Source organism: Phasianus colchicus, chromosome 10 (assembly GCF_987193195.1).
Source record: "Phasianus colchicus chromosome 10, bPhaCol1.hap1.1, whole genome shotgun sequence".
NCBI lineage: Eukaryota > Metazoa > Chordata > Aves > Galliformes > Phasianidae > Phasianus > Phasianus colchicus.
Window position 1 is genome coordinate 20,523,409 of NC_143445.1, and position 21,367 is coordinate 20,544,775.

Sequence of the window (21,367 nt, forward strand, 5' to 3'; positions counted from 1 at the left end):
ACAGAAAATGTAACTATGTGAACATCGTTTCTTAAAAGAATAGTCTTCTCCAGAGTTCTCCAATCTAACCAAATAACTTCTCATTTCTTTATTACGTTTAGCAGTAAAATGATCTTAAGGAAATAATCTTAAGGAAGGCTGAATGAAGCAGTCAGTGGATTGCTTATGAAGCGAACTTACTGTCAGAGCATTTTAAGGATGGTGAAGAACAAAGCTTCAAATGGCCATCCGTTGGCATGAAGATCCAGTAATACCAGGACAAAACATCTGGGAAACACTACAGCAGGGCCCACCACTCGGGAACTGAGTTTTCCACGTAGGTCTCTGAACTCAGTACTTGTTGCTCATCCCATCATTCCAGACTTCTGTGTCCCTAAGCCCATCTCCAGTGAAGTAACATGGCACAGATATTTATCAGTTTGGAAGCACAGTTTCTAACTGTGTGGCAATAGTGTAAACAACTCTGCTTTATGGCATGCTGTTTTGAAAGTGCACGTTGTTATGTTGCGTGTGTTTGTGAGTTGGTACTTAAAAACTTGTCTCAAGATATAATAAATAATTCATTTCAAAATAACCACATACACTAGGTATATAAGATTATACATTTCTTTCTAGTTAATGACATAGTAAATTAGAATTTGGGTCCCTATATCTCTAGTGTTCAATTAAACTAGATGCTTGAAAAACAGATATTGAAGTAATTTTACTCAAGCAACATTCAAAAACATTTTCCAAATAAACGAGAAGACAATTTATCTAAGGTGCTGTGTTCTGCATACTAAAGTTTTTCTCTTTGTTTACCATAAGGATTTTCGAAATATTTTGCCTATGAGGTAAACCTTCACTATATCAAATTATAGAAAACCTACAAGGTCGCATTCAGTTAATGCTGAGAGAGGAATAGAGTTGACACTACTCTAGAGTTTCGCAGTTCAACACATCCATTGTCATCACAGAGCGATGATGATAAAAACATGGTAATGTTTCCATCTGGCTACCCACGTTTTGCATTTTATATTGTGATCACTTCTACTTAGCTAAAGTCACGGCATATACTATTTTTTAAGTATCTTTAAGTATTGATGCAGCCATAATAAGCCCTTGTCTTCAGAAGTATATAAATAAAAGATATGCCTTCTCTAAAAATGAAGTTCAATACCTTTTCTGTTTTGTTGGGTTTTTTTTGTTGTTGTTACTGGTTTTTTTTTTGGTTTTTGTTTTTGTTTTTTTTTTTAATCTTTGTCTCTGATTACTTAACATACGTTTCTTTGGGAATCAATCTGTCACCTTTCCTCTGAATTAATAAGCAACTCAATTGCATGTGAAATGTTAGCATGAAGGTATGATCAATAAGTGACCAATTAAGTCACCATTTGGAGAGACCTTGCAGAACATAAGGTCATGGCTGATGAGAATACAATAGAATAGTGTCACCACACAATTGCAGTGATATGATAATTAGAATATTGCTTTTATTTCAGCACAAGTCTTAAACAACTCAGATATGCTAGTTTTATGTTTGTGTAATGCTAAGAAACATGGGTTTGAAAAGTACTGTTAATCTTTCTTTCTTTTGAAAATCAAAATAAATTTCATTTCCTACCCAAGGAAACTAATGACTTTCCTCATTTCTCAAGATGTTCATGTATGACAGGCAATACTAAAGAGTACTTTCACTGATTTGAACATTCACTGTTTTATCCATAATGAATATAAATTACACATTGATTTGCCATTTTGTAAACCTAAGTTATATTCAAAGCAAATACTATTCAAGAAGCAGGAAAAGGAATCTTCTCTTTTCAAGTCCAGTATTCTAGAAGGTGAGTGCATTTACTTCTTCTATAATGTTTTTGATGTTATGGAAATTCTTATGTGAAATTAAGATTCAGCATTTTGTAGAGTCAGCAAGCATAGTGAGAAGGTAATGGAAAGTGCAGAATCCCATGGATTTTTCATGCCTCAGTCAATATTATCAGCATTTCTGCTCTTTCAGCTGCCTACTATCAGAACTGTAAGTAGAATGCCCCTGAAGAGCTCAGCCATTTCTCCTATAAGGCTTTATTCTCTTTTCACCCACATAAGAGCTCATGAATGTCCAAGCTTGCAGTATTTCATATGCAGGAAACCCACAGGTGACTGGAAATGGTGAATTTTCACACAATATCTTTTACCATGGAATAGAACAAGTACTGAGTCTGTACATACCTGACAAACTGAGGAGGAGTCACAAACATGAGCAAGTAAATTGAACTTCTTAATTACCGATGGTGGTTTATGAACAAAGCAAGAGGGGTGGTACTGCCAGCAAAACATGGAGAACTGGAGTAGATGATGACGATGGTTGCCAAGGGCCGTGAACTCGGAGCAGACGTGTGGAGTAATGCTGTTTTCCTCCTGAAACCACGAAGCATAACATTACTGTAACAGCACATTCAGGTCTAATATCCTCCCTTTCACTCAGCCCACCTACTGAACCAGCACTCACAAATGAAACAAGAACAAAGAAGTTCAACTCTTAGTCGAGGGATGGAATTTAAATGTGTTCCCATGAATGTCACTGCTTGTGATTTCTTTGGATCAGAGTAGCTAATTCTACTACAGCAAAGGTCCAGTTTGGAAGAATAGAACTTATTTTAGGAAACCATCTTCAGAAACTGAAGACGCTGTATTATAAAGAAAACTGTTACAGCTATAAAACTGATCAGATCACAAGCCTACAGTTTGCAGGTTTTTTTCCTTTTTCTTATCCAGTGTACTAAACTAAGCAAAAAGGCTGAAAGTGCATTATGAACCAAAATAAACAGATCAATATGTAATCCAGATATTATTTCATATTTAGAAAGCTACTGCATCCACATAATTGCAACTACAGTAGCTTTGTAGCTTCTTACTATAAATAAAAATTATCAAAAGTTACCTTGTTTATTTTACTTACAGAGGTAGTGTTCATTGCTTTCATATGGACTGTTTGATTTTTCTCACTGTAGGAAGCATGCGTTTTGGTTCCTAACTAGCTCAAACACCTGCAGGAAAAGAAAAATAGCTCTTTTATCTCACGCTCTCCTGTTTGTAGCTAGATTAAATTTAGTTTTTTAGATTTATAAAAATGCATTTGCTGCAGACTTGGGAAATTCATAAAACAGAACACTCAATGTATTAAACTGGGATCCAAAAAAAAATTTGGTTCCATTTTCAAGTAAAGGAGATCATGATCTATAACCCTCTTGGAGCAATCCTGACCAGTTGTCAGAGAGCAAGGTCGCTGAGGCCACCAATGTTGGTAGCAAGGCTGCTGACGAGCCTTTATGTTGCCAGATAAGTTGGCAGCACAGTGGATGCAGGGTTTGGTCCTGGCTTACCATCCAGCTCCATGCTAACACTTGCCAACAGAACAAATCAAACAACTGCCAGACTCACTTCGACACACTGATTGCTCTTTACTTCACTGGCTGGCCTGTCTGGAGTTATTTCTATTAGATATGGATACTAAATAAGGTGAGAAACCCTGAAGTCTTACCTTAAATTTGAATTTATTATTTCAATCATAGCAAAACCAGTACTATATCTTCTGTTCTGAGTCCTCTTGCATTAGTTGATATAGAGATAATGCTTTTGATACGATCTGATATATTTTAAATTCTCAGGTAATATAGAAACTAAATTAAATATTTATGAGTTCCCAGTGAAAAATGAGAAAGGCTAGGCAGAGCTCTACAGAGAAGTATCATTGATTTTAAACTGATGACAGCAACAGTAGCATACATTTTTCCTTATACCACTGTTTGTGCTTCAAGTTATAGTCCCAATATTATTTCCATTATAGATGTCAATCAATATTTAGGGATTTAATCTCCCTCTAATTAAAGTCCTTGGTAGTGACATTTTTATTACATTAATTTCAGTGCAACAAAAATAGGATCTGTCTTACAGAAATAACAAATGCCTCTATACTGAAAATTACTCCATTGCTTCCCACTTCAACAGCACACTTTAATTTTCTATTTATAGCATCAATTACATTTTCTGAGTCTGAGGACAGATTTCTGTAGGCTGGTCTTTGTCTTTGTCTTTCATTGCTAATCATCTTCTCAAAGCTGCCAGGTGACCATTAAGAACCAGAGAGAACATGAAAACATTAAGAAAACTAATCAAATTCAATGTCCTGACAAGAAGTGGATGAAATTGGAAGACAGCTGTCATGGATATTTACTTACACCGGATTTTAGAAATGATGTTTAGAACATGGCCTTCCCAGTGTTCTTAGGACTAAAACATTCTTTTATGAATGCCATATTTTACAGAAGGAGTTGAAAAAGACAAGACATGGGCACTGCGTGGACCAAGTCTCAAACTGTCATTAGCAGTAGCTCATATGCCTCGTACATAACTTATACCACATTAAGCATCCATAAAGCACAACTGTAAAAGTTAAGAAAATTACATTAAAAATCCTGCCTTAAATTGTTGCACTTGAATATATTTACCTCGGCAATTTTCATTTATTTTTCTGGTTTTATAGAACACATACTGATACTGATAGTGGTGAAGAGCTGAAACAGGCTGCCCAGACAGGGTGGATGCCCCATCCCTGGAGGTGTTCAAGGCCAGGTTGGATGTGGCCCTGGGCAGCCTGATCCACTGCTCAATCTAGCAGTTGGCAACGCTACCTGAGGCAAAGGGGTTGGAATGTGATGGTCTTGAGGTCCTTCCCAACCCAAGCCATTCTATGATTCTATGATAATGAATTCCACAGACAGAGAAATTGATAATATAATAAGTTTCCATTACAAGTCTGCACATAAGTCAGTAAAACATTTAGCAAATGAGATAAGTAGTAGGTGTTTGTTGCATTCTCTGTAGCAAAGCCTCTATTGAAACACTCACTTGCTCTCTGAATGTTGGAGACAGAGAATGCAAGCACTTCAGTACTCAGAGTTAAACTGAAACAGGCTGAAATACGAACTGGGGCTCCCACACACACACACATTTGATCAAAAAGCTGAATTTCTTGTTTCACAACAAGTTGAAATGGAAAAAAACAATGAAGTTTGCATGGAAAGAAAGTTAAATTATGGAATATAAAAAACAAATGCCATGCACGTAGCACAGAAATTAAAAGAGAAGATACCTATAAAGAGTAAAAACCCAAAAAGCTAGAAATTAATTGCCCAGTTTCTGAAGTAGAAGGACTTAAGAAGGAACAAATATAACCTCATGATAACACTAAGAAAAATCTAATTTCCCACTATATAAATGAAGCTGAAATGCAAAAAGGCATTCAAGACACATACAAGCTGGTGATACAGTTTACACTTTCTGTATGGCACTTAATTGCTTTGCTACCATGTCATCATTTCATTTCCTCCTCATCACCTGTCTTGACAAAAGGATATATAAGACTTGTAAGTTTGAGGCTGCAAAGAACAGTTTAACTTACAGCTGGAATTACAGATAAAAAAAAAAGATAGAATGCTACTAGAATGGCTTGGGTTGAAAAGGACCATGATTATTTAGTTTCAACTCCCCAGCCGTGGGCAGGGTTGCCAACCACCAGACCAGGCTGCCCTGTTTTGAAAACTACTTGTCTTTTAATTCAAGTGAATAGAATTGTATCTGAAAATAAAACTATCATATATATTTCACTTGCTAATTCGTTATTTATTCATCATGCATGTACAAAAGCATAAAAATTCACTAACGGGGACGTTATTAATGACAATATTTTATAAGCATCAATGAAAATGCCACATAGTAACGTTGAAATCCATATTCTGTCTCTCTTCCAGAAAGAGAAATAATTTTGATGGTTTCCTCCTATATAAACATCACGTTAATGAGAGTCCTATATGGAGAGATTGTGTTTTAGGTAACAGGATGTTGAATTGGTCATATTTTCATCAGCTGCATCATTTGTATATGTATATATATACATATATATACCTGTATATCTATACATACATAGGTAAACTATATATGCATGCGCACACTATCTATAGCCAATATAAGCTTACTGGTAAGATGTTAAGGCTTTAAAGGATATGATAAGTTAATAGGTTTAAAATCACCTACCAGACATCCAGATTAGATCATCGTTAAGTGTACTGTAAATAGAAACTATTCCCTACAATATTTCTTTTCACAAAAGAAGTACAGACATATTGCAGACTTTTGTCCATTGTGAGTCCTGGCAGATACATCACCCTCTTATGGTTCATGGTATGACATGCCCTCCCTGCTTCTCAACTGCACTAAATGGGACAGAAATGGAAAATAACCATCATTTGTCAGTGCAAAATACATCCTTCTCTCCTTCATCTTCCACTCCTGAAAGACTGGGTTATCTCTGCCTCTACTATCATCCACCTTAAAGACAACTATTTTTCTTTTTGTTATCTTTGTAAATTTTTTACTCTACTAACATTTTCTTAGTACTAAATTTTACTGCTAGTTAACAATGGATTCTGTCCCATTTCATAGCCTGAATTAGTAAATCTACGTGCAAAAAAATGAGACGCTATTTGCTTTTATCCTGTTTTGATATAACACTGCCACATCAGTGATGCATTCTTTCTGTCTAGCGTTGGTTTAAAAATCTGTGAGACTGAGACAGAAGCATATCTGTGTAGGGACCTTTAAAATGTATTATGCATTCCTCTTAAATCCACCAACACGCAGCAGCAGAATGAAATCCTCCTGTTGCTGTGAGATTTGTAAATGTTAAATGTGCGATTCATTTGCAGAAACCCAGCTCAGACCGTCATAGAATCATTGAAATAAAAAGCTTTTCCAAATTAAATATTCACTAATTCTTTGTTCAGGCTACACATTTTAATTATGAATCTAATGAACTGTAAATGTGACATCAGAATTCTTCTCTAATACCAAAATTTGGATTTAATTAAAAAATCAAATTACACTGAGCAGATACGTATAATGATTGTAGTGCAATTAAAATATGTAATCAAGCTTGTATAAGATTAATAAGCTTAAGATATATTTACAAAATATTCTCTTTGTAACACCCTGTGCTACGAAATCAGCTAAGAAACCACACTATGAACTTTGTTTCTAACAACTCTGTTGCTGCATTTGGACTGATGTTCCATGAACACAGCAGATCACGGTTTGTACTTGTAATTGCAGCCACTGTAACATCATCTTTATTCAGTCTTCCCATTCAATCTTACAGTGTCCTCTTAGCTTCTCCCTTTTCCCATTTAATATCTCCTGCGTAACCTCTTCAGAAATGAGTTTGAAATGAACTGAACATATGCTGCAAGGGGAGATTCTGGAGTACAAATATTGTGGGTGGGATTTCCACGCACAGGCTGTTGAGACAGCATATAACCTGTGTGAGTGGAAATCACAATTTCATCCGTGCCTTTGACCTGAAACCATTCAAATGCTTTTCAAAGGCTAACTCACAAGCTACATTTAAGCAGCATCCTTCGCTCCCTTCACATTCCACTTTTCTAATTTTTATACGAGATTAGAATATCTGCCATATACTCCCATAAGAGGCCAGGTTTCTTCTTGTACTTAGGCTTTGGAGATGTCTGGCTTCCTCTCCTGATTGTTTCATAGAGTCATAGATCAGCCTGGGTTGAAAAGGACCACAATGACAATCAAGTTTCAGCCCTCCTGCTATGTGCAGAGTCACCAACCACTAGACCAGAAGATCCTTCATCTTATGTTTTCACCTGACTATTCTAGCAATGCAAAGATCAGTCTGTGACAGCCAGGGCAATAAATAGCACAGAACTAAAACTATTCAGGCTTATTTTTTGGAGTGAAAAAAACACCTAATTAACTTGTCATTTTTTTTTCTGGTTGTATTCAAAATAATGGCTAATAAATATTACCCGAGGGACACAGAAAGAAGAGTGAAGAAACATCACCTAAACTCCTTAGAAAAGGAAGAACCTGTGTAAAAGGAATGAGTTCAAGAATTTGCATTCTCTAAATGTAAGACAGACACTGATGCATCTCCTAGCATATTGTATATAATGTGGGAATCAAAGATCAATTGCTTTTTGCTTCTATTGTAACGCTAGCTCTAAGATCTAAAAATGTGATGTAAGCTGTGCAGTGATTTCCATTTCTTTCTCCAAAAGCTTCAAAAAACCCTTTGTGATCCAAGATGAATTACCATGGAGAACATAATTCTAAGAAGTTTTTCCAGTATTAGAATAATTCCAGCTGTAAGGGTGATAACAGCAATCTGGCAGTTGTAAACAAAACTGCAATGGAAAAAATGCTCATTTTACTCATGACAATGGTAGAGCTGGATTTGAGGCTATACCTGGAGGTTGGAGAGAGAAAAAAAATGCATCCCTGGAGTGCTCCCAAGGCTGAGATGAGTGCTCACATGGCACATGGTCTAATGGAGGCCCCTCTAATGCTGCAGCCAAAAAAGGGGTCATTTCATTCTCAGCTTCTTACTGGGGCAGCCATTTCCTTCCACGGCTACCAGTTAAAACAGCAAAATGAATCTAAGCCAGAAAATACAAGTTGAGTGGTTTAGAAAAATGAAGAGGTAAAAGGCCAGTCTTTTATGCCCAGGGAATTAACAGAAGCAAAATAAAACACTCCCACGAGTCATGAAGTTCCGTGTTCTTCATGACCCAAATTCCACCCCTAGTTAGAGATGAATAACCCCACTGATTTCACTAAGTCATCACTGCAATAGCTGAAAGCAAAGTGTTTCCCTTTTCCTTTATACTTTCTAGTGAAAAAAAATGACTTTAATATGTGATTAATAAAGGCGGATAGGGCACTTTCGGGGTAACTCTTTAAACGGTTGGAGATTACTGCAGACTGGTTCTTTTGCATGCAGGATAATAGAACTTGCTAACACTTATTCCAAGCACTAACGAACCCTTTGATTTCTTTAATCACATAATCCAGAGAAAATGATTCTTGACCACTGAAATAACAACTTCCAAATGATTAACAGTCAACTGCAAAAGCCTTGCTTTAACCTGATTTGTGCTAGCGAAACCTGCCTTTAGCTTGGACAGTTATTTTCACATTCAAAAAATTAACTTCATTTTCATCCTAATTTCTTCAATTCTGTCTCGTCCCACTCAGTGGGTTTCAAGGGAAGTGAATCATTTTCCATCTCCTGAGTCGCACCCTGGTACTCAGCAGGGGTTGCTGCTGCAATGGAGTCAGCCAAGACTCAAAGGAATAACACAGATCAATTTACTGAGAGCTCTCGAACAATTAATACACTACCTGGAAGTATAATAGGCTAATTCGCTAATAACAATTAGCAAGAGTTATAGGTAAGAGTACTTTAATTCAGGAGTTATTACTATGCTAAGAGTTCTAAGATATTATTAAGATATGCAGCTCATCGAAAAGAATGAAAGATTAAAAGAACGTAAAGAGAAAAGACAGAAAAAAAGGGGGAAGAGAGACAGACAGACCTGCAGAGATACAGGTTTTGGTATCAGGGCTGCTGATCTTTGATAAGGGCGGGTGTCCAAGGTGTGATGGTCGGTTGGTGATAACGATGAACGCACGTGTTCTTGGACCTACAGTGGTCGACAACCATACAATCAGCAAGGTGGGAAACCTCCAAGATCATCCAGTCCAACCGTCCACCCACTGTCAATATTTCCCCACTAAACCACGTCCCTCAGTACAACAAAAGGCTGCCCTTTGGAATGACAGCTCCTGGCTTCGGGGATGCCAGCAGGAACACTTTTGTTCCCATCTTCCTGACTTTGCAAATTTAAATCAGCAGAGAGAATAGAAAGCAGGGAGCCTCCAGCTTGTATCTTACCTTTGCGGGATGCAACTGAACCACCTCCTAACTGCTTGCATCAAGCTGAAAAGGTTTGCTTCCAGGCCAAGTTTTCAGCCAGAAAACGTTCCTGGGCTTTCCCAACCAAAAGCAAACAGCTTCTGGCTCTGCTTTCAAACGTAAAACTGACCACTTATTGCTAATTGTCTGCTATTGATTTCAGACAACACATTCCTTACCAGTCTCAGACATGTTTTTTTTTTTCTCATTAACCAGCTGCTCCATTTTTTATTAACAGAAAAAGTGACCTCAGTAGAGATTTAACTGGAAACAAACAACTAAGATCAACTCTGCCACATGGACTTTAAAAAAAAAAAATTATGCTTTTCTAATTTTATAAATATAAATTTCATTTAATGCCCCAAAGTAAAATTGAAGATTTAGAAGTAGAAAGCAACAAACCAGCAGTAGTAACTAGATAAAAGCTGTATTTGAGAAAGAACAGTCCCACCTCTTGTTCCTCACAGAAGCAAATGTAATAAATGCAATCTCTGACCAAAGCGGCAGAGGCTGATAAAAAGGGAGAGCAGGGAGAAATACCTTGAGACTGAAGAGTAGCAGGTACAAGTCTTTCTCACGTCTGGGGCTCAACTAAGATCAGTAAAGTGATTCACGTATATTGCTTCAAGATTTAGCAAGGTTTCTCTAACTCACACCTTTATGGAACATGACCTTTCTGGTACTTTCTACTTCTATGATATGAGGGGCATGTTTCTTCTTAAGAGTCCCTGAAACTACTGAAAACAAAACAGCATTTCTATCTCAGCATAGCTAGGCTTCAGGCTTTTCTTCCATACATCACCAGAAATTAAATAAATATATCAAAATACTTTACTGGGAAAAAAAAAAAAAAACAAGTGAAAAGAACAGAACTGTGTGCTGAAATGGGTACCTTCAGATGAGTAAAACAGTCTATAATTTCACATGCTCTTTAAGTATGGAAACAAATATGATTACTCTCTCTCCCCCACATCGTTGTTTTTCAATTTTTTGAAAGAAGCAGAAAAAAACATCAGTGAAGGTTCTGAAGATTCACGAACTGATGAAATATAGATGCTGTTTTCCACTATCAAAACTATAGGTAATTTCTTGGATGCTGTGCAAATACCAACAGACCTGAGCCCCACCCTTTTTTGGAGCAGAACACACACTGAAAGTCATGAAAGTGAATTTGGTGAAGGATGATGCAATGTTCTGCGCTAGTGGATTGCTAAAGTACATCAGACTCCTACAGGAAACTCTCGCACATTTCTAATAAGGTGTGGATGTAACTAATAAGCATTGTGTAGATGAACCCACCAAGTTCAGTCATCCCATTAAGTTCAGTTACCTCTACTCAGCCTGATGAGGGCAAACTCAAAGTTAGGTAACTGACAACTACAGTTGTGCAGTAGCACTGACATATGGCTGAAACAACACAACCTACTGAAATAACAGTAAAGTCTCTTAACTTAATCAGCAAGAGGATGGACTCAAATGTGGGTCTTCTGTCTTCCAGAACTGTGCCCTAACATTAGCACAAGTCCATTTTCTCTCACTAATCAACCGTTAGCAGACAAAACAGCCTACATTGCACAGATGGGCAGCTTAATTCTTCTTCCATTGTGTTAGCAATACTCTCCATGATGTGGCAGCAGCTGCGATGAGAACGGTACATGTCCCCAGTCTATGCTTCATTTAGCTCATCGATTTCAAAGGCATTGCCCTGTGCCGAGAGTGAAAAGTCCTTTTCTTCATTGAAGAGTGATCATCTGAAGCACTGTTGAATTTCAGTAATCTTTGGATTTGTTTCTTCTTTTAAATATATTCTATTTTTATCTCCCCCTTCCAACATCAAGACAGAGCTTGTTGACTTGTGGAGGTCATAGTAAGGTTTATTTGCCACGGCTCCTTTCCTTTTAAAATGAATTTAAAAAATAATTAAAAGAAATTGCAGCACAAAAGAGTCAGCAGTGAACACATTCCTGCTTTAGAACTCTGGCCGGCACAGATGTAACACTGTGAAAAAGATTTCAAAGTAACCTGTGTCCTGCTAGAAGCATACCTAAAGGCACAAGGGAAAATTGATTCCTCCTGAGCTTTATCATACTCTTTGGTCCCAAAGAAACTTGATCCCAGAATGAAGGTGTGTTCAGCTAAGCAAAAGATAACAGAATTAGACAACGGAAAAAAAATGTATTAATTTAATGGTCCCATTACTGAGAGTACATTCCTTGACCACTTCTTCACCTTATGGAGAAAATAAGTTCACTGGTTGGAATCGCTTATTGTTTATTGCTCTTTTATTTCTTCTTATCCTGACTGTATAGTTTTGTCTGAATTTCTGCAAAAGTTATTTGGAAGCTGTGAGTTACCTGTTTACCAACAAGACTGGTGTAGTCCTTATCTTAATTACTTTTGGCTTTTGCTCATAAATTCTATGCAGATGTCAAGCTGTAGTTACCATGAAAGAATATTAATAACCATTCCTTCTGTAAGATGCTGTAAGTGCTTACCATAATCTAAACACAGTACTGCACACGCAGTCATGGACTAGATGGCTTTTCATGTCGAGGGAATAACTAAGTAAAAACAGTATACGTTGTACTGGTGAGATTAAGAAAGTAATGCCCTGGAAGGGCAGTGACAATGCATTTCAATTAATTGCCCTGTAGATAGCTCCTCGCAGTCCTGGTTTAAACACAAACAGTATTTTACCCTATTTTAAATAGAGGAAGTTATTATTATAGCTGAAAAAAACTGCTAGCATATTTTCAAAATGGAAGTTTAAAAAGATTCTCTATTCATAGGAATTATTTTAAAAAGGATTTGCATAATGTAAATGCATCTATTGCATCATATCAACAGGATCCAAAACTGTTTCCCACATTCCATCCAGCACCTGTGCCTGCTCTTTGTGACTCTATGACTAATTAAGATTCCTCCACAGGTCACTTATATTTTTTAAGGCTCTCGCCCATGCAACAACACTGCAAATTCAGTAAGCTAGTGACTCATACCTTCACCTTGGTTGCACCCTTTGTCCTCTTGCCTTCCTGAGGTTTCGGGGCCTTGTATCTGAACCATCCACCAGAAAACTAGCCAACAAACAGCAACTGCAGGACAAGAAATAATTATGTCAGTGCACTGCTCTTTGCTGTATTCTGTACTCTGAGGTCAAAACTATTTGTATACTGAGAATAATTCCGTTATTCGCCACTGTCTTGCAGCACAGCATTAGTATATGAATACCATACATCACTTTCTGGGATCATGCCCAGACATTCCCAGGAGACCCTCCTTTTTCTGAGATGTTGTAGCATTGTACTCTTGGCCACTCTGAAACTGAAAGTAACTGGGTAAGGAATCTTTTTAATAAATGTGTGATATCAGATTGCTATTCTGAGTGAAGGTAATACAGGTCCAGAGGTGTCCTTTAACAATAACCTTCCCCAGCTAACATATATCTAATTACATTAAAAATAAATGAGTGGAGGCTGGAATACTGCCAACATTTCTGAAATAAACAGGATGTCATGGTGGAGGCTAAGACGACTGAAGGTAATGCATGGCTTTGGAACTTTTGTTTATCACCCTGTCTTTAAACACCACTACACTCCTGCTTCAAAAATTACATGCCTCTTAAGCCAAGATGGCATGTTTGTATATGAAATTCCTTCTTGATCGCCGAGGATCGCCGCTTCGGAGCTGTTTCAGCCAGAGCCGCAGCGGCTGATCGCGAAGAACACGTGGATCTCGATCGGTTCCCTCTTCCGGGGGTCCCCGAGACAACAGAGAAGCCCGGCAGATCTCGCGAGAGCGGCTGACGCAGCGGGGGCGTTGCCAGGGCAACGGCGGGGGATTTAAATGGGCGCAAACCCGGAAGAATAATGTGGGGACCCAGACAGAGGCCCCCTGCACATGTAAAAGAAAGACTGCCAAGAAGAATGCAGAGATGCAGACTGAGGTCCCAAAACAACATGCTAGTGTGCAGGTCACTGGCTGTGATGAGTGCCAGAGCCTGGCCCTTGCAGTGCCAGGCGATGGAGGCAGCACTTGTGTAAGATGTGACCAGCTAAAGGACTTACTTTGCCTTGTGGTCAACCTGAAGGAGGAGGTGGAGAGGCTAAGGACCATAAAGGAATGTGAGAGGGAGATTGATTGGTGGTGCCAGTCCCTATCAGCCCCGAGATCTTGGCACACAGCTGAGGCTCTGCGTGGAGCGTGTCACCCCCTGCCGCCTTGCAAACAGGTAGTAGAGGGGAACCGGCAGGTAGACTGTGTTCCTGCTGCAGTGCAAGGCAATTTGAGAGCAGAGCAAGGCAATCTAAGGGAGGAGGAGGAGTGGAAAAGGATACCAGCTCAGCGAAGTGGGCGTCCTCCATCCCGACCATCCTCGGCTCCCCAGGTGCCTCTGCAAAATAGGTTTGAGGCCCTGAATCTTGAGGGAGAGGTGAGTGAGGGGGTGGAGGGAGGTCCACCTGTAAGGTTGCCTCGGGCGAAGCGGTCGACCCCACGCCTCAAGACTGCCTCCGCCCGGAAGGACAGAAGGGTGGTTGTCATAGGTGACTCCCTGCTGAGAGGAACGGAAGGCCCTATATGTCGGCCTGACCCTACCCGTAGGGAGGTGTGCTGCCTCCCTGGGGCAAGGGTCAGGGACATTGCTAGGAAACTTCCTGGTCTGATTGGCCCTTCTGATTATTACCCATTATTGATAGTTCAGGCTGGCAGTGATGAAGTCGCTGAGAGAAGCCTGAGGTCTATCAAGGAAGACTTCAGGGGACTGGGGCGGGTAGTTGAAGGAACGGGTGTGCAGGTGGTTTTTTTCTTCCCTACCTTCAGTGGCAGGGAAGGATACCGAGAGCATCCAAAAAACCCGCCTCATAAATAAATGGCTAAGAAGTTGGTGCAAGCACAGGAACTTCGGTTTTTTTGACCACGGGGCAATTTACTCTGCGCCTGGCATGATGGCTGCAGATGGAAGTAGCCTGTCTCCAAGGGGTAAGAGGATCCTAGCCCAGGAACTGGCAGGGCTCATTGAAAGGTGTTTAAACTAGGTATGAAGGGGGAAGGGGACAGAATGAGGGCCACTGGGGTTGAGCGGGTAGTTCGTGGCTCAAAATGGAGTTCGATGGGTGAAAAGGGTGGAGTTCAAAGGGATGGAGAGAGGCAGGGGGGTGCTGCTTCCCTAAAGTGTCTATACACTAATGCGCGCAGCATGGGAAATAAACAGGAAGAGTTGGAGATCTGTGTGCGGTCGCAAGGCCATGATCTCATTGCGATCACGGAGACGTGGTGGAACAGCTCGCATGACTGGAATGTTGTCATGGAGGGCTATGTGCTTTTTAGGAAAGATCGGCTGGCGAGGCGGGGTGGTGGAGTTGCTCTTTATGTGAGAGAGCAGCTAGAATGTATTGAACTCCACCTGGGGGAGGGTGATGTAGCAGTGGAGAGCTTGTGGGTGAGAATCAAGGGGCAGGCTGGTATGGGTGACACCGTTGTGGGTGTGTACTACAGGCCCCCTGATCAGGAGGAGGAGGTTGACGAGGCCTTCCACAAGCAACTGAAAGTAGCGTCGCAATCCCAGGCGCTAGTGCTTATGGGGGACTTCAATTATCCAGATATTTGCTGGAAAAGCAACGTGGCCAGGCACGCGCGGTCCAGACGGTTCCTGCAATGTGTCGAAGACAACTTTCTGATGCAGATGGTGGAGGAACCAACGAGGGGAGGGGTGTTACTGGACCTTATTCTCACAAATAAGGATGGGTTTGTTAAGGAAGTAAAAGTTGGGGGTAGCTTGGGTTGTTCAAGATCTTGAGTGGAAGGAGCAAAGCAAAAAGTAGGATTGCTACCCTGGACTTTAGGAGAGCCAACTTTGATCTCTTCCGGGACCTACTTGGAGCTATCCCGTGGGCTAGGGTGTTAGAAGGTAAGGGGGCCTGTGAGAGCTGGTTGGCATTTAAACAGCTCTTCTTCCAAGCCCAGGATCGGTGCGTCCCTGTGAGCAAGAAATCAGGAAAGGGTGACAGGAGACCTGTGTGGATGAGCAAGGAGCTCATGCACAAACTCAAAGGGAAAAAGAAGGTCCATGAAATGTGGAAAAAGGGTCTGACCACTCGGGAAGAATATAGAAATGTTGTCAGGGCCTGCAGGGATGCGACGAGGAAGGCTAAAGCCCACCTGGAATTGAATCTAGCAAAGGTGGTAAAGGATAATAAAAAAGGTTTTTTTAAGTATGTTAACAGTAAAAGGAAGACTAGGGAGAATGTAGGTCCCCTACTAAGTGAGGGGGGTGTTCTGGTAACGGGGGATGCTGAGAAGGCGGAGATACTGAACGCCTTCTTTGCTTCTGTCTTCAGTGAAAAAGCTCCCCCTCGGGAATCCCAGGCCCTGGTGGTTAGTGAGGAGGTCTGGGGAATGGAAGACTTCCCTTTAGTCAGGGAAGAGGCGGTCCGAGAGCGCCTAGGCAACACCAATGTTCATAAATCCATGGGACCCGATGGGGTGCATCCACGGGTGCTGAGGGAGCTGGCAGAGGTGATTGCTGAACCGCTCTCTATCATCTTTGAGAGGTCTTGGAGAATGGGGGAGGTGCCTGAAGACTGGAGAATAGCCAATGTCACTTCGGTCTTCAAAAAGGGCAAGAAGGAAGATCCAGGTAATTACAGGCCAGTCAGCCTCACCTCTGTCCCTGGAAAGGTGATGGAACAGATTGTGCTGGATGCCATCTCCAGACAACTGGAAGAAAAGGAGGTTACCAGGAGTAGTCAGCACGGGTTCACCAGGGGGAGGTCGTGCTTGACCAACCTGGTAGCCTTCTATGATGTTGTCACTGGCTGGGTGGATGGGGGAAGAGCAGTGGATGTAGTCTACCTTGATTTCAGCAAGGCATTTGACACTGTCTCCCACGACATCCTTATAACGAAGCTGAGGAAGTGTGGATAGATGAGTGGACAGTGAGGTGGGTTGAGAACTGGCTGACTGGCAGAGCACAGAGGGTTGTCATTGGCGGTGCAGAGTTTGGTTGGAGACCTGTAACCAGCGGTGTTCCCCAGGGGTCAGTGCTGGGACCGGTCCTGTTCAACATGTTCATCAGTGACCTTGATGAGGGGATAGTGGCCACCCTCAGCAAGTTTGCTGATGATACGAATTTGGGAGGATTGGCTGACACGCCTGAAGGCTGTGCTGCCATTCAGTGAGACCTGGACAGGCTGGAGAGCTGGGCAGTAAGGAACCAGATGAGGTTTAACAAAAGCAAGTGTAGAGTCTTGCACCTAGGGAGGAATAATTCCATGCACCGGTACAGGTTGGGGGATGACCTGCTGGAGAGGAGCTCTGTGGAGAGGGACCTGGGTGTCCTGGTGGACGACAGGTTGGCCATGAGCCAGCAGTGTGCCCTTGTGGCCAAAAAGGCCAATGGCATTCTGGGGTGCATTAAAAGGAGCGTGGCCAGCAGGTCGAGGGAGGTGATCCTCCCCCTCTACTCTGCCCTGGTAAGGCCTCATCTGGAGTACTGTGTCCAGTTCTGGGCTCCCCAGTACAAAAAAGACAGGGATATCTTGGAAAGAGTCCAGTGGAGAGCCACAAAGATGGTGAAGGGCCTGGAGCATCTCCCCTATGAGGAAAGGCTAAGTGATCTGGGTCTGTTTAGCCTTGAGAAGAGAAGACTGAGAGGGGACCTGATCCAGGTCTATAAATATCTAAGGTGTGGGGGGCAAAGTGGCGAGGCCAGACTGTTTTCAGCAGTGTGCGGAGACAGGACAAGGGGAAATGGCCAGAAGCTGGAGCATAGGAAGTTCCGCACCAGTGTGCGCAAGAACTTCTTTAGGTGAGGGTGACGGAGCACTGGAACAGGCTGCCCAGGGAGGTTGTGGAGTCTCCTTCTCTGGAGATATTCAAGACCCGCCTGGACGCCTACCTGTGCGACCTGGTGTAAGGATCCTGCTTTGGCAGGGGGGTTGGACTCGATGATCTCTGGAGGTCCCTTCCAACCCCTACGATTCTGTGATTCTGTGATTCTGATTCTAATAGAGTATGAGATGCTGAAGTTCTATAAGGTGATAGTAGGAGAGCAAAGTTCTTGCATTTCAAAATTGGATTCCCTGGAAATTAATTGGATTTGTAGGTTGAGGATTAAAAATCCAAGTCATGCATTTTATTAGCACAGTTATCACACACAGTGTATTTAAGGTACCACTTATTTTAACAGTGTTGTACCTCTAATCTGCAGTGCACGTGTATCTGTTTTGTGGTGTGGAAGGCTCTGACTCTGTTAAGAGAGCCAGAGATCTGGAATGTTTGACTGCCTTCCAGTAAAGTCTATTAAAGATCTTTAAAAGAAGAAACATGATGACTTAAAGGCTGTTGCAAACCTGAAATGGATTCTAAACAGAAGGGTCAACATGATATGAGAAAAAGCATGAGACGAGCATGAAATGGCCCGAAATCAGTATAATTCATTTAATGTATTTTTTGCCATACTGAGCCATGAGGTGTTTCCTTAGGACCTTAAATATCAGTTGCACTTCATCAGTCTTATTTAAAAATAAAAATTATAGTCACAATTCATATGAACTTGGAGATATAACTGAAGATACATTTCAGGGAAGACAGTAATCTAGAAGAGAGAAAAAATAAACACAACTACTTCCTCATTCTGATAAGGTTAACTTGAAAAACTACTAGGAGACTTTCAAAAGTACTCAACACCACTTCTTGTTCTTCTGCAAGTTGGATGAAATTCCTACAAAGCTGATCAGAATGTCTATTCCTATACTAAGCACAGCTGAAAACTATTAAAGATAAGTCAATACTATCTATTGGCCATACCAGAAATACAGAAATTTTCTTCTCCTAATGCTTTTTTCCCCTTCTCAGTCATGGTCACAAAGTCCACCATGTGTTTACCTGTATGTACCACGCAGGTCAGCCAAAGTGGGAAGTTTTCAACACACCTAGAAGCATAAAGCGTGGGATATGTTACCACACAAGGAACTCAGAAATAACATTGTAAATATATGCTGCTTTAAAAAAAAATCAAAGTAGCCTCAGTTCGTTATTAGTGAACTTCTCTCTTTTGCCTTCACTGCATTTTGTTTTGCTTGCCAATAACAAGATTTCAATACTCAGCTGCCCTTCGTACTTAAGAAAAGCGAAACCATTTGCATGCAGAGCTTGAACAAAAAGACTTGTAGAGTGCATCTCTAGACATATGTATGTATAAATGCATTAAAATGTTTAATGTAATATGAGATTTTCAGCTGTTTGGGTGCATTTTGTCATTTTTAATGAATGATGAAAGGAAGCTTTCTGTTTACATTGATGTTCATGAATTTTAATGCTGCACTAGAAGGAATTAAACCAAAGAGCACATTTAATACTTCCTAACAATGACATGAGTATTTAGTTTGCACTTTTTTTTTTTTTTTTTGGTGGAACAAGGGAAGAGATTTCTTCTAGTTACAGTTTATGACTGGTATAATAACCATATGAACTCTGAATATAAAACAAAGCCCGCATCAAAAATGCAGTCATATTACAGAGATGCATTTAAGTTTTAAATGACTTCAGAAGATTTTAAATAATCATAGTAGCTAATAAAATAAAAATCAACCCGAAAAAATGAAATAAACAAAAATTTTTTCATGAATGATAGTGATCATAACAAAATTTCATAGCAGTGCTAATGAATTATATTATTTCTGTTGTCCTTCTTTTCCTCTACCTGAACTTGTGTCAATCATTTGGATCATTGCTTATTTCTTCTGAGTGCTAGCTCATCATCAATTAATTATTAGTAAATATGTCACACTTTAAAGATGTTTAACTGCTTATCACTACCTGTTGTTTTCGGTTCTTTAAAAAGCTCTACAATAAGTAAAAATTTGAGAACGCATTTTTGCCTGCTTTAGAACTTCTACCTTAGGGCACTACTGTTCTTGTAAGGCCTCTGGCAACGATAAGAGTGCTGAGATAGTACACTTGAGAGTTTAATCTAACCTGCTTTTGTGATAACATGCAATATTTGCTAGATCTACCTGGAATTTGTATTTCCTTCAGTGAATTCCCACTGATTTATAAGTCTGGATTTATCTCATGGCTTTACTATAAGGCACATTACTCACTGTTTAGAAGGTTAATATATTACCATATATTAACTCCAAAGCGCAGTTGATAAAAATGCATAGGATTTTCAATAGACAGGCAATGTCAGGAAAGAAAAGGTTTTCAGCTTCAGGTACACACATAGCTACAGCAGCTGTGGATGAAGTTGCCTAAACATAATATAGTTATATATGATGGCAGGAGGGAAATTTAAAAAATAAAATAAAATCACACTATAGTCAGGACATTTCCCAAAGTAATAACTTTTATAGGAAAGGCTTCTAATGAAGTATGTAAATGATTAAAGATTTAGTAGTGAGCTTTTAAAATAATCATGAATTCGACAACTGCCAGATTCAGAGGCTCCATACAAGATAGAAAAATAGAATTGATTCTCTAATTATACATGCACGTTGATTTTTCATTGATATCAAAGGTTTCTGGGGTGCTGAGATCTTCCAGAAACTCTAGGGTCATAAATGTAACTTCAGGTATCCAAACATTTCATTCATTACTTAAGTCTCTTGGCATGGTTAAGTGTCATGCCCTTGGCATGTTTAACATACTAAGTTATCTACAGAAGGTTAGCTTTATAGCAACTAAAGCATCAGAAATTCAATTAAACATAAAAAGCCAAAAATTAATCTGTACAGGCTTTTTCACCTGTTCTGTTATGCAAGTTCCATCTCTAAACTTCACAGTACTGCACTTTAATTTACTTATTTTGTCAGCAGGTTAGTTAATTCCCATGTTTATGATTTACAGCTATTGTTCAACTAGGAAATATATATTGTCTGTATCTTTGTATATATTCTTTAGTATTTTGCACATACATTTTAATAAATGGGGCTAAAATATATATACACATATACATGCATAGTACATAAACATATATAATACATATACATATATACATACTATATACATACATATATCAAGTCCCTGATTAGAACAAGAAGAAAACAGAATTGCATTTCTGAGATATTTCCTCATAAATGGAATAATATATTGTAGGAAAAACTTGTAACAAATCCAGAAGGTAGTGCTGCTTTCCTCTACAAGAATGTATCTGTTGCAGTATCCCCAGATGATACGTAATCACAAGATTTCTTTCTAAAGAGAAAACTACTGTTTTGGTGCTACCTTTCTCTATAGCTATAAGATCTGTATACCGATTGCCTCCTTATAAAATGGGATGATTTTGATGTATTCAGTTACTGTCTTGCAATAGAAGGCACAAACACATTTCTGCTTTCAAATATTTTAGGCTAATGCTTCCTACACGGCTGTTTTCCATTTCATCTACACTGAGGTAAGACAGGAATCTGTCTCAGGTTATGTTGCTGTATGCTTCTGAAAGATAATTCTGCAGTTAGCATACCAACAAAATGGTCTCCATCATTCCAAGTGCCCACCTGGCTGCTGGACCAACATACTTCATGTGGTTTTGTCTAGAAACGTGGAGAGGTT

At 39.9% G+C, this 21,367-nt stretch overlaps 1 long non-coding RNA gene across 1 annotated transcript in view; it reads right to left on the minus strand.

The window, feature by feature from the left end:
* Positions 1-2,056: 2,056 nt before the first annotated feature.
* The window catches only part of LOC149916655 (uncharacterized), a 79,538-nt gene continuing 60,227 nt past the window's right edge, over positions 2,057-21,367 (minus strand). Inside the window, exons 5-8 of the long non-coding RNA XR_016469758.1 lie at positions 18,701-18,747; positions 12,814-12,909; positions 2,939-3,026; positions 2,057-2,397 (exon numbers count right to left, since the gene is read on the minus strand). This is a non-coding gene — a long non-coding RNA (uncharacterized LOC149916655). The remainder of the gene's footprint in view (positions 2,398-2,938; positions 3,027-12,813; positions 12,910-18,700; positions 18,748-21,367) is intronic.